This window comes from Plecotus auritus (assembly GCF_963455305.1).
Source record: "Plecotus auritus genome assembly, chromosome: 5".
Classification (NCBI taxonomy): domain Eukaryota; kingdom Metazoa; phylum Chordata; class Mammalia; order Chiroptera; family Vespertilionidae; genus Plecotus; species Plecotus auritus.
Genome location: NC_137776.1, coordinates 62,370,082 through 62,382,103, shown reverse-complemented (window position 1 = coordinate 62,382,103; position 12,022 = coordinate 62,370,082).

Genomic DNA, 12,022 nt, shown 5'->3' with positions numbered 1-12,022 from the left:
ATTCATGTTTGTTTCAGCAGCACATTTATTTTAAAAAATCAGAATGATATGGAGAATATTAGCCCGACCCCTGTGCTAAGATGACAAGGAAATTCAGGAAGCATTCCATAGTTTTAAATGAATATACTTTATGTCTCTCAAAGTTAGAACTTGTCTTAACTTTAAAAGGTTTTTTTTCCTGAAATAGTTGAACAGATAATAAGTATTATTCACTCTGAGTAGGCAGGTACATCAACTGAAACATATAGGATATGTTTACTCTTGGCATTTTATTAAATTGTAACTATTGAAAAAAAATGAGTTCATATCAGTCTTAGATACTTTCTAATAGAATGGGCATAATAGCAAAACTGGAAAACTGACATTATATAAAACATAAATGTATCTTTCAAATAGTCAAATGTTGAGGAAAAGTTTGGTATTATTAAAAGATAAAATAGGGGAAAAAAGAAAAGATAAAATAGGGGAAAAAAAGAATAGATAAAATGGAAACTAGTGTTTTAGGAAGAAAGAGAGAACTAGAGATCAAATCATGAAAAAACAGACTTTGGGAGACCTTTAGAGCAGAAGAAAATTGAGACATAAGAGTTTCTAAGATTAAAGACACAACCAATGTGCTTCAGAAATACAAACCCTTAAATACTGGTAAAGATACTCCTGTTCACCAAAATGTAAATAAATGTTAATTAAACCTCATGATGTCACCCAAATATAAATTGGATAATAAAAAAGTAGTGAGGGTGTGGAGAAACAAACAATCTCTTATTCTTGATAAGAATATGGACTCTCTTAAGGTTAATTCAGAAATATCTATCCACAATCTATATTACTTTAATCAAAATAATTCTTTACTTCGCAAAGATTTATATGCAAGGCCATTTGTTACAGTACTATTTATAACGAAAAAATAAGCTGAATATTTAGTAAGAGGGGATTAATTAATTGTATCATGATACATACATAAAATAGAATAATACAGAGCCAATAAAAAGGAGGTGGATTTATATAAGCTGATATGAAATTTTCTCTAAGATATAAATATAGTATCAATTTATTTGTATAAAACTTATTTATCTATATATGTTAAGAGCCAGGGTTCGTAATGTCCAAAACAACGGAAGGCTCAACTGAACACCGGAAATCAGTCCTGCAGTCAGTACTGGGTTGATCCATCACTGACTGCCACACTGAAGGCACCTCAGCGACCTTGCACTGACTTCTGGGGGGGCTGCAATCAGGCCTGGGCAGAGGCCGGGAGAGGAGAAGCAGGGTCTGATCGCAGTCCCCATGGCAGTCAGTGCTGGGTCAGCGTGGCTGAAGTCAGCCCTGCAGTCAGTGCTGGGTCGGCATGGCTTCAGTCAGTCCTGTAGTCAGTGAACATAGGGTCAATTAATATTAAGTGAACATAGGGTCAATTAATATCTCTTTGAGAGGAGTTGAGAATATAAAGCACAATGTAGAACAATTACTTATATTATTTCACATAAAACTCTTTTCAACTAAGATACTTTCCTTTATTTAAAATGTATCTTTATTGTTGAAAGTATTACAGATGTCCCTTTGTTTTAGGTGTGTTTTTTTGTTGTTGTTGTTTGTTTTTTGTTTTTTTCCCCCATTGATCTCCTCCACCCTGCACCTGCCCCTTCCAGGCCTTTGCCAGACTATTGTCTGTGTCCATGGGCTATTCCTATCTAATACATAAAAATCTAGAAAGATTTAGAGAAAAGGAAATAAAAGATATGCCAGGTAAATATTGAACAGAAGAGCTGAAGTTACTGCATGAATACTGGATACAGGCTTGAAGCCAAAACACAACTCATGAGATAAAGTTAGTCATCATAACATAACAAAAGGTTCCTTTCACTAAAGAGATAAAATGGTTCCCAATACTTATACACATAATAGAACAGTGTGGGGGTTCAGAATGAGCCTCACCAAGATTGTCTCAGTGGTATGCAGATTTTTGAGCTAAAGGCAATTTTAGCTTCAGGCTCAAGTTAAAATTCTGTCCCTCCCTTTAACTATCTAAAAAAAAATTGAATTAGAGGCCTTGCCCATAATAAGACATTATCCTATACTAGAGGCCTGGTGCACGAAATGCACTTGGGGGCAGGGAGGCCAAGGTCTCTCAGGCCGGCCTGCACCCTCTCACAGAGGGGAATCCTTGGGGGATGTCCGACCGACAGTCGGACATCCTTAGCACTGCTGTGGAGGAAGGAGAGGCTCCCGCCACCGCTATTGCGCTCACCAGCCATGAGCCTCGTTCAAGACTTCTGACTGAGCAGCGCGCCCCCTATGGGAGCACACTGACCACCAGGGAGCAGCTCCTGCATTGAGCATATTCCCCCTGGTGGTCAGTGTGCATCATAGCTACCGGTTGTTTCGTTGTTCAGTTGATTTACATATTAACCTTTTATTATATAGGATAATAAAAGGCTAATATGCAAATTGACCGAACAGCAGAACGACCTATTGCTATGACATGCAGAACGACCAGTTGCTATGACATGCACTGACCACCAGGGGGCAGATGCTCAATGAAGGAGCTGTCCCCTGGTGGTCAAAGTGCTCCCACAGGGGGAGTGCCACTCAGCCAGAAGCTGGGCTCATGGCTGGCTAGCGTAACAGCAGTTGTGGGAGCCTCTACCGCCTCCACAGCAGAGCTAAGGATGTCCGACTGATGCCATCAGTCAGGCATCCCTTGAGGGCTCCCGGACTGCGAGAGGATTCAGTCCAGGCTGAGGGACCGCCCCCTCCTCTGAGTACACAAATTTCATGCACTGGGCCTCTAGTTTAAAATAAAAACTTATTTGTATAAAATACAACTTATTTGTATAAAAGTATACACAAAATAAACATATATGCATATATGTCTGTGTATTTGTACATATGTGAATATGTATAATATACTTATATCTATATATATGCTTTATGTATATTAACATTTTTAGAAATACAAACAGGAAACTAATTGTGGTTAATTATTATGAGTGGGATATGGTAAGGAAGGCTTATTTTTTATTTATATTACCTTATATATTTGCATATATATGTGTTACTTTGATGACTTTTATACTAGTTAATTAAATGATTTGTATCCATGACCTTTTGCTACCAATATTAAACTTGCTATGATAATTCTTTTAGATGGAAGACACTGAGAAGAAAAAAAGTACATTCTCTAAAAGCACGATATGTTAGAGATTTAAAAATGTAAAGACAGAAACAAAAACATTGGTACTCTTCATTCCTTTCGTAAACATTTATTAGATATCTATTGTAGGTCATTTTATGCTAGTCTGGAAGCATTAGAAGTAAATAGTAGTGTGCCTGTCCACAAGAATCCCATGGTCTAGTTGGGAAGGTTGAAAAGAAAAAAATGAGTACAATGATGAAAGCTGAGTACCATGGTAGATAAAAGTGGTTTAGAGCCCTAGCGGGTTTGGCTCAGTGGATAGAGCGTCGGTCTGCAGATTGAAGGGTCCCAGGTTTGATTCCAGTCAAGGGCACATGCCTGGGTTGCAGGCTCCGTCCCCAATGGGGAGCGTGCATGAGGCAGCCAATCAATGATTCTCTCTCAATATTGATGTTTCTATCTCTCTCTCCCTCTCCCTTGCTCTCTGAAATCAATAAAAAAAAATATTTTTTTAAGAAAAGGTGGTTTCCTAAAGGACACCATAGATTTACGTCTCAGTTAGTATATGTGGTCAGACAAGGGCACCGGAGGTCACAGGATTTGAAGAGCAGGAAACAACATGAGGAAAGAAAAAGGTCTGTTTTACGGGATTAATCCTTAGAAAACAAAAAGACTAATGGTGAGAGATAAATCTGGAGAGGAAAGTAAATAATTCAAAAGAAAAGGGGTGATTAATGACCAAAAGACCTACAAATCTTTCAAATTTTCTCATCCATCCAGGTAGTATAGAGATGCAGTCGTCTAGGTATATTAAAAAAGAGCATCAGCTAGAACCCATGTCAAAGGAAACAAATTCTTGGGCCCCCACAAATTCATCAAATGGAACTGGTACTCTGCGTGTATAACATGTGTCCTGGGTGATTTTAATTTTCTGACATGTTTAGAAAACATTGGTAGGAGGTTACAGTATCCATGATGCTATTATCTTTAGCCAAAACTTGATCTACCTGAGAAAAAACTAGCAGCCCAAATAAAATATTGCATCTTTAAATTTATTTCTACAGTGACAATGTTAAGTTAAATATATGACACAAAATCTGAATTCCATCAAAAGCCTATTATGAGATAATTATGAATTTTCTTTACAAGCAAATAAAAATATTATATTCCTTTGAAAGTATCTAGTGGAACAAAGAAAGACCATAACCTCTTATTCATTGGACTTTTCAGTACAATTTATTACTAATTCAAATTATAAGATAATATGAACTTACAGTTTAAACTAAATGATTCTATTATGAAACTTTAAAAAGACAGACTACAAAATCCCTTTGAAATTGTTTACATTTTTTATTATTTTCAATCTTACTCTATTTCCATACATTTTTAAGTTATTTTATGACTCTAAAATACATTACATTTTTAATATTATTTTATCTCCTCCACTGAATAAGTGAATAACTTCACCATTGACAACTGACTATATTTTAATAGTACCCATTTCCTACAAGTTTGGAAATGGAGATCTTTTCAGTCTAAACCACAGCAAAGAAAGAGAAAATAAATTTCTAGCTTTATTACAGCCCTCAAGATGGCAAGCTTGTTGTTTGAGTATTATGCTTCTACTAGAGGCCTGGTGCACAAAATTCATGCATAGGGGGTGGGGAGTCCCTCAGCCCAGCCTGCACCCTCTCGCAATCCAGGACCTCTGGCTCCTAACTGCTCACCTGCCTGCCTGCCTCACTGCCCCTGACCACTCTGCCTGCCTGCCTGCCTGATCACCCCTAACCATCTCTGACTCGGCCCCTGCTGTCGGTCGTTCCGGTCGTTCAGTCGTAATGGTTGCTTAGGCTTTTATATACGTATATAGATAGTATTTATAAGAGTTTTTTATTTAAGTAATGCTTATGTATGCAGACAAAAGTTTTTCTTATAGTTGTTCTTAGTAAAATATTATCTAAATTATTATGTTTTCCAGGATATTAAGAATTTTCTTAATTAAGTGTAAAACAAAATTTACTATTAAAAATACAATAAATTCAATGTAGAATTTCTGTTTATCCATCAAGCATAATAAAATATTTGGCTCCCAAAAGTCTTGACAGAATTCACCAAAAGAGATAATTGATAAATAGTAAGAGGTGAATACTTACTTACCAATGACCATTCTAGAAACTTATAGATGATATATTTCACATGGAACATTTTATTATGCATATAAAAGAGATAAAGTGTTTAAATTCTTGAACAGTAAGAAATAGCAGTGAGGAATTGTGCATTACATGAAAAGAGTTAACCTTTAATATTTTGTGTTGACTTGTAATTCTTCATCAATATGAATTTTATAAAAACTCATACCTGAAAATTCAAAAAGGAACATACACAGTATATTTTGTTATTGTCTATCTCTGCTTTATAGTGAACGCATAAAGTCATACTAATTTACATGAATATAACAAATATCTTAGTTATATGCTTTGAAAATTGACAGAATTCATTTTACATATTTTTATTCATTTGTTTCAATTTATGAGCTGCAACCCATGGCCTCTGAGTACATGTGCATGATAAAATTATCAGAAAACAAATTATAAATAGTAATCAGTGACCCCTTGCTTAGCCACTGAACTTTATCAATGGCATGACCCAAGATCCCAAGCCTGAAGGCCAATCAACTTGTACTCTGTCAGTTCATAAGGCAAGGAAATCTCTAAGTACAATCCCCTTCATAAAGAACTACCAACCTCTAGTTTGATGGAGCTGAGATTTACTGACTGCTATCTGTAGAGGCCATATAACATATATAATGTGAAGATATAAAATTTACTACAGTGATCTTATGAACACTAGTTTATGCACTTTATTTTTTTAAATTAATTTATACAAATAAATACAATTTGATAATTCCTATTTCTATTCTGAAAATAAGTTTATTTCAGAAAACATCATTTAAGTTTAATAAATTTTTTATACTGAAAAAAATTAATCTAGGGGCAACTGGCCTGAAGATTGTAATGAATTAGAATCTCAGCTATTACATTTTCCACATTTCAATATTCTGACTAGGATTCTGAGAAAACACAAAACAGCTACTTAAAAATTTTGAAATAAAAGAAAATACTTGCTTTTTATCTATAATGTATAACTATAGATATTTTTCATCCTATTTTACTCCATGTGTTTTTGATATTTACAGCACTTTGATGTTATTTAAGAAGTGGAGGACTGTAAATCTAGGGCCACATTCTCATAAAATATTAAGGGAGCCCAGGCTCAGTGGATAGAGCATTGGCCTGCAGACTAAAGGCTCCCATGTTTGATTCCAGTCAAGGGCATGTACCTTGGTTGCAGGCTCAATCTCAGAACCTAGGGGGTGGGGTGGGGCAGGGGGAGGGTGTGTGCATGGGAGACAAAAAAATCAATGTGTTTCTCTCACATTAATGTTTCTCTCTCTGTGTCTCTACCTCTCCCTTTCACTCTCTCTAAAAATAAATGGAAAAATATCCTCAGGTAAGGATTAACAAAAGAAAAATATTGAGTGAAAATAAGGTAAGAGACAATGAGTTTCAAGGGAAAGAAAGAACAGGGAGACAGAGAAAGTCAGAACAATTGTTCAAGTCCTTTGAAAAAAGTGTATTTAAGTAAAAGTCTAATCTGAATTAGATCAAAACAAAATACAACATTGTGAATAAAATCCAAGTTTAAAAAGAGTTCTATAAATATTCAGAATGTGTACTTTCATGTAAGGAAAACTGTTGACATATTAAAGTTAGAATTATTTTGAATAAGCTATGAAAGAGAATCTATCCTAAGACAAATAGACAATGTTCTTATGGAGAGGCAAAGCACTCAGGATAATCAATACAATATTAAAGGAGAACAAACCTAATTTCACAGTCACTATACAGCTACTAGTATAGTAATGAAGATAGTATGGTACTGCCTAAAGAGTAGACAAATAAATCAATGAAATAGAATAAGGAACCCAGAAATAGACCCAAATAAATATACTTACCTGATATTTGAAAAAGTGGAAAAGGAAATACAATAGAGTAAAGATAGTTTTTTCAAAAAAAGATGCCAGAATAACTGGACACCCACTAGCGAAAAAAAAGAAAAAAAAAGAATCTAAACACAGACCTATCACTCTTTAAAAAATTAATTAAAAATACATTATACACCTAAATACAAAATATATAATTATAAAACTTTTTCAAAATAACAGAATGGCCTTAGGTATGGTGATGACATTTTAGATACAACACCAAAAATACAATACTTGACAGAAATAACTTATAAGCTGGAATTCATTAAAATTAAAAACTTTTGCCCTGTATAAGGTCCCGTCAAGAGAATGAGAAGACATGGCAAATATTGGGATTAATATTTGCAAAAGACACATACTACAAAGGACTGTTATCTAAAACAGACATAGAACTCTTAAAACCCAACAATAAGAAAACAAACAACCCAATTTAAAAAGAAAAAGAAATACAACGGGCCAACTACCTTAAAAGACAACCCATCAATGAATATGCATAAATGGCAAATAAGCATTTGACAATATGTTCCACATCATATGGTATCAGTAAAATACAAATTAAAATAAGAATGAAATTACATGCTCAAATTCCAGTGTAACTCCTGAGATGAGCATGTTCAAAATAAAATTGAAACATTAAAAAGAAGCTATGAGCCCTAGCCAGTTTGGCTCAGTGGATAGAGTGCCGGCCTGTGGACTCAAGGGTCCCTGGTTCGATTCCGGTCAAGGGCATGTACCTTGGTTGCGGGCACATCCCCAGTAGGAGGTGTGCAGGAGGCAACTGATGGATGTTCCTCTCTCATCGAAGTTTCTAACTCTCTATCCCTTTCCCTTCCTCTCTGTAAAAAATCAATAAAATATATTTTTTTTTAAAAAAAAGAAGCTATGAGCCCTGGCTGGCTTGGCTCAGTGGATAAAACATCTACCTGAGGACCTAAGGATCCTTGGTTCAATTCCAGTCAGGGGCACATGCCCAGGTTGTGGGCTTGATCCCTGGTGGGGGGCGTACAGGAGGCGGCCCATCAATGATTCTCTCTCATCATTGATGTTTCTGTCTCTCTCTCCCTCTCCTTTCCTCTCTGAAATCAATAAAAATATATTTTAAAAGAAGAGGCTATGAAAATTGAAATGACATTAGAACCATTGTCCATAGAAGGTAACATAGACTTGAGGTCTAAACCGAACCAAGTTGATTGTCTGCTAAAACAAACAAGTAAAAATTAACAACCTCCAGAGGATAATAGGAGTGATAAACTCACAATGTAGTTTTGAAATTTTTAAGATAAATCCAAAATTTCTTGGCATGCAAATAACCAGAAATATGTTAGAAATTCCAAAGAGAAAAATAATTGATGTTAACTTCAAAGTGGCCCAAATGTTGGAATTACAAGTCAACTTGAACTGAATTATTGATATCTCTATTCCACAAAGAGAGAACAGTAAACAAATAGGATATTCCTTTTGGTAGTATTATCAATTAGCTATTTTGAAACTACTTTATGTTAGTTTTAGGTTTGAGCAAATGGTTAAACATATTGACAGCTTTTTATTTTGATGTAGTCCCATTTGTTTATTTTCTCTTTAGCTTCCATTGCCCTAGGAGCAGTATCAGTGAAGAAATTCTTTCGGCATATGTCTGAGATTTTGCTGCCTGTGGATTCCTCTAGTATTTTTATGGTTTCCCGACTTATGTTTAAGTCCTGTATCCATTTTGAGTTTATTTTTGTGTATGGTGTAAGTTGGTGATCTAGTTTCATTTTTTGTATGTATCTGTCCAATTTTCCCAACACCATTTATTGAAGAGACTGTCTTGACTCTATTGTATGTTCATGCCTCCCTTGTCAAATATTAATTGTGCATAGTGGTTTGGGTCAATATCTGGATTCTCTATTCTATTCCATTGGTCTATATGTCTGTTCTTGTGCCAGTAACAGGCTGTTTTGAGAACAGTGGCTTTACATCAAAATAAAAAGCTTTTTCACAGCAAAAGAAACCATCAACATAACAATAAGAAAGCCCACTGTATGGGAGAACGTATTTGCAAATGTTATCACTGATAAAGGTTTAATCTCCAACATCTACAGGCAGCTTATCCAACTTAATAAAAGGAAGATAAATGATCCAATAAAAAAATGGACAACAGACCTAAATAGACACTTTTCGAAAGAAGACAGAAGGAAAGCCAAGAGACATATGAAAACATGCTCAAAGTCACTAATTATCCAAGAGATGCAAATCAAAACGACAATGCAATACCATCTCACACCTGTCAGAATGGCTATTATCAACAAATCAACAAACGACAAGTGTTGGCGAGGATGCAAAGAAAAAGGAACCCTCGGGCACTGCTGGTGGGAATGCAGACTGGTGCAGTCACTGTGGAGAACAGTATGGAGTTTCCTCAAAAAACTAAAAATGGAACTCCCATTTGACCTAGTAATCCCACTCCTAGAAATATATCCTAAGAAACTAGAAACACCAATCAGAAAGGATATATGCACCCCTATGTTCATAGCAGCACAATGTACAATAGCTAAGATTTGGAAACAGCCTAGGTGCCCATCAGCAGATGACTGGATCAGAAAACTATGGTACATCTACATAATGGAATACTATGCTGCCATAAAAAAGAAGGAATTCTTACCATTTGCAGCAACCTGGATGGAACTGGAGAACATTATGCTAAGTGAAATAAGCCAGTCAATAAAAGAAAAATTCCACATGATCTCATTCATTTGTGGATAATAAAGAACATTATAAACTGATGAACAAAAAGATAGATACAGAGACAGTAAAGCATCAAACAGACTGTCAAATTACAGCAGGAAGGTTAGGGAGAGGTGGGGAGATAAGAGATCAACTGAAGGACTTATATGCATGCATATAAGCATAACCAATGGACGCAAGACATTGGGGGGTGAGGGCATGTATGGGAGTGGGGTGGGGGGGTAATGGTAAGATATGTACACATATAATACCTTAATAAAAAAATGGAAAAAAATAAAAATAAATAAATTAATAAATAACCATATTGACAGCAATGAGAGCCCAGTTTCTCACTTTTGGGAACTGGAAATATCAGTATGAACTCATGGTTTTAAGAGAAAAAATGAATAGATGTGAAAATTAATTATGACATATTCCCTTTCTCTGCCCACTAAGAAGGCCTAGAAGCAATGACACAGGTAGCAATGAGCACACCAAACACCCTGATCTTGGTTTCTAAATACCATTTTCCACTAAAGGTTGTGGGCATTTTTAGAGAAAGAGCTGATTCCATAACTAAGATATGGAAATTAATAAGTATGCCTGAAATGTCTTATACTCTCTTCAATAAGGAAGCATGCAAAGAGTGAAGGGGACAAACCAAAAAGACACACAGCCAGACACAAGGGCCCTACTAAACAAATTTAACATACATTTTTGCATTAAAAATGAATAATTGTATTAATAGAATATAATCCATTGCATAGACTAAAAATCCATAGGCCATATTATTATAAATAAATAATTCTTTATAGTTTATCAAGCATTCATCATTTTTAATTGGAGGTATCTATTTACTCATATTGGTGAAAATGGAATTTCCTACAATATGTTTTGAGTCTCTAAAACATATGCCACTAAGGTATATAAATATAGTAATAGTATATAAATATGTAGTATGAGTTTTATAAGTACTTGTGAAGTCTAGGAATGAAATATAGTAAGAAAAACAAAAGGTATTACATTTATTCAATGGTATTATTTTCAATACAATATGCTATTTTAAATTTATAATAAATGTTGCAACAATTTAGCCAAACTACATTTTTATCACCTTTTGAGTAACAGATTACATAGTCAACCATATAAAACTCTACTCTAAGCAGTATCCTCTGCTTCCTGATGTTTTACATGATAGAGCTCCCAAATATTTCACAAGGGAATCCCATACAGAGAAAATGAGACACACTCACTGCCAGAAATGGGACACCAGGGAGCTTACGAAGATATTAATACACGTGAGTTACAGTAAATTAAACTAAATGAAGACCTGTCACATCAGGCATTGCGTCTACCGATTGCATGTGAGTGATTCTGGGTGAATTGCAAGCTATCACCTATTCACTTGGCATCAAACCAGGAAACAGCAATGTTTGCTTCTATTTCCTATGACAATAAAGAACAAAATCTGAGTGCTTTTTGTAATTTTGCTGTTGTTATATTTTCAAACAATATACATTATGTGCTGTTGATTACCTTCATTTTAAAGATCAGGTCCCTAAAATTGGATCATACGCTCACCAATTTGTTAACCTAGATGCTTAAAAATAATTAGTGTGTTTTTCTAGTTTCAATTTGTAATGATTATTTATTTCTGATTTCTGTATTTTTCAAATAACCATATTATTTTCTCTTAATTAAAACATATTGGAATTTAATATGCCCTTTCAGAAAAATAAATGACAAAAAAGTCAGTAAGGCAAGTTTACTAATCTGGTTATCCAATACCAACTAAAGCATTGCCGCACTAACTCTAAGCCTCAGCTGCTCTTTTTCTCTCTGGTAACTGACCTTTTACAGTTCCCTGGAAGGAAGTGAATGTTTCAACTGCAAACTTTGAAGTCAACATCACAGCTTTACCTTTTTTACTGAACACCTTAATCTGTTAAAGTTCTGTTATGTCAGATACCATATTTGGGAAACAAAAGTAAATAACTCAATTTATGTGCATTTGAAACCTTATAGCTTTTCATGCCACATCTTGTGTTATTTTTTACTGATATATTCTCATAGAGAGTAAGTGTGTAATAATGGGAAGTTCCTTGGATTTTATGAATTAAGGACCAAATTCCAAGGCT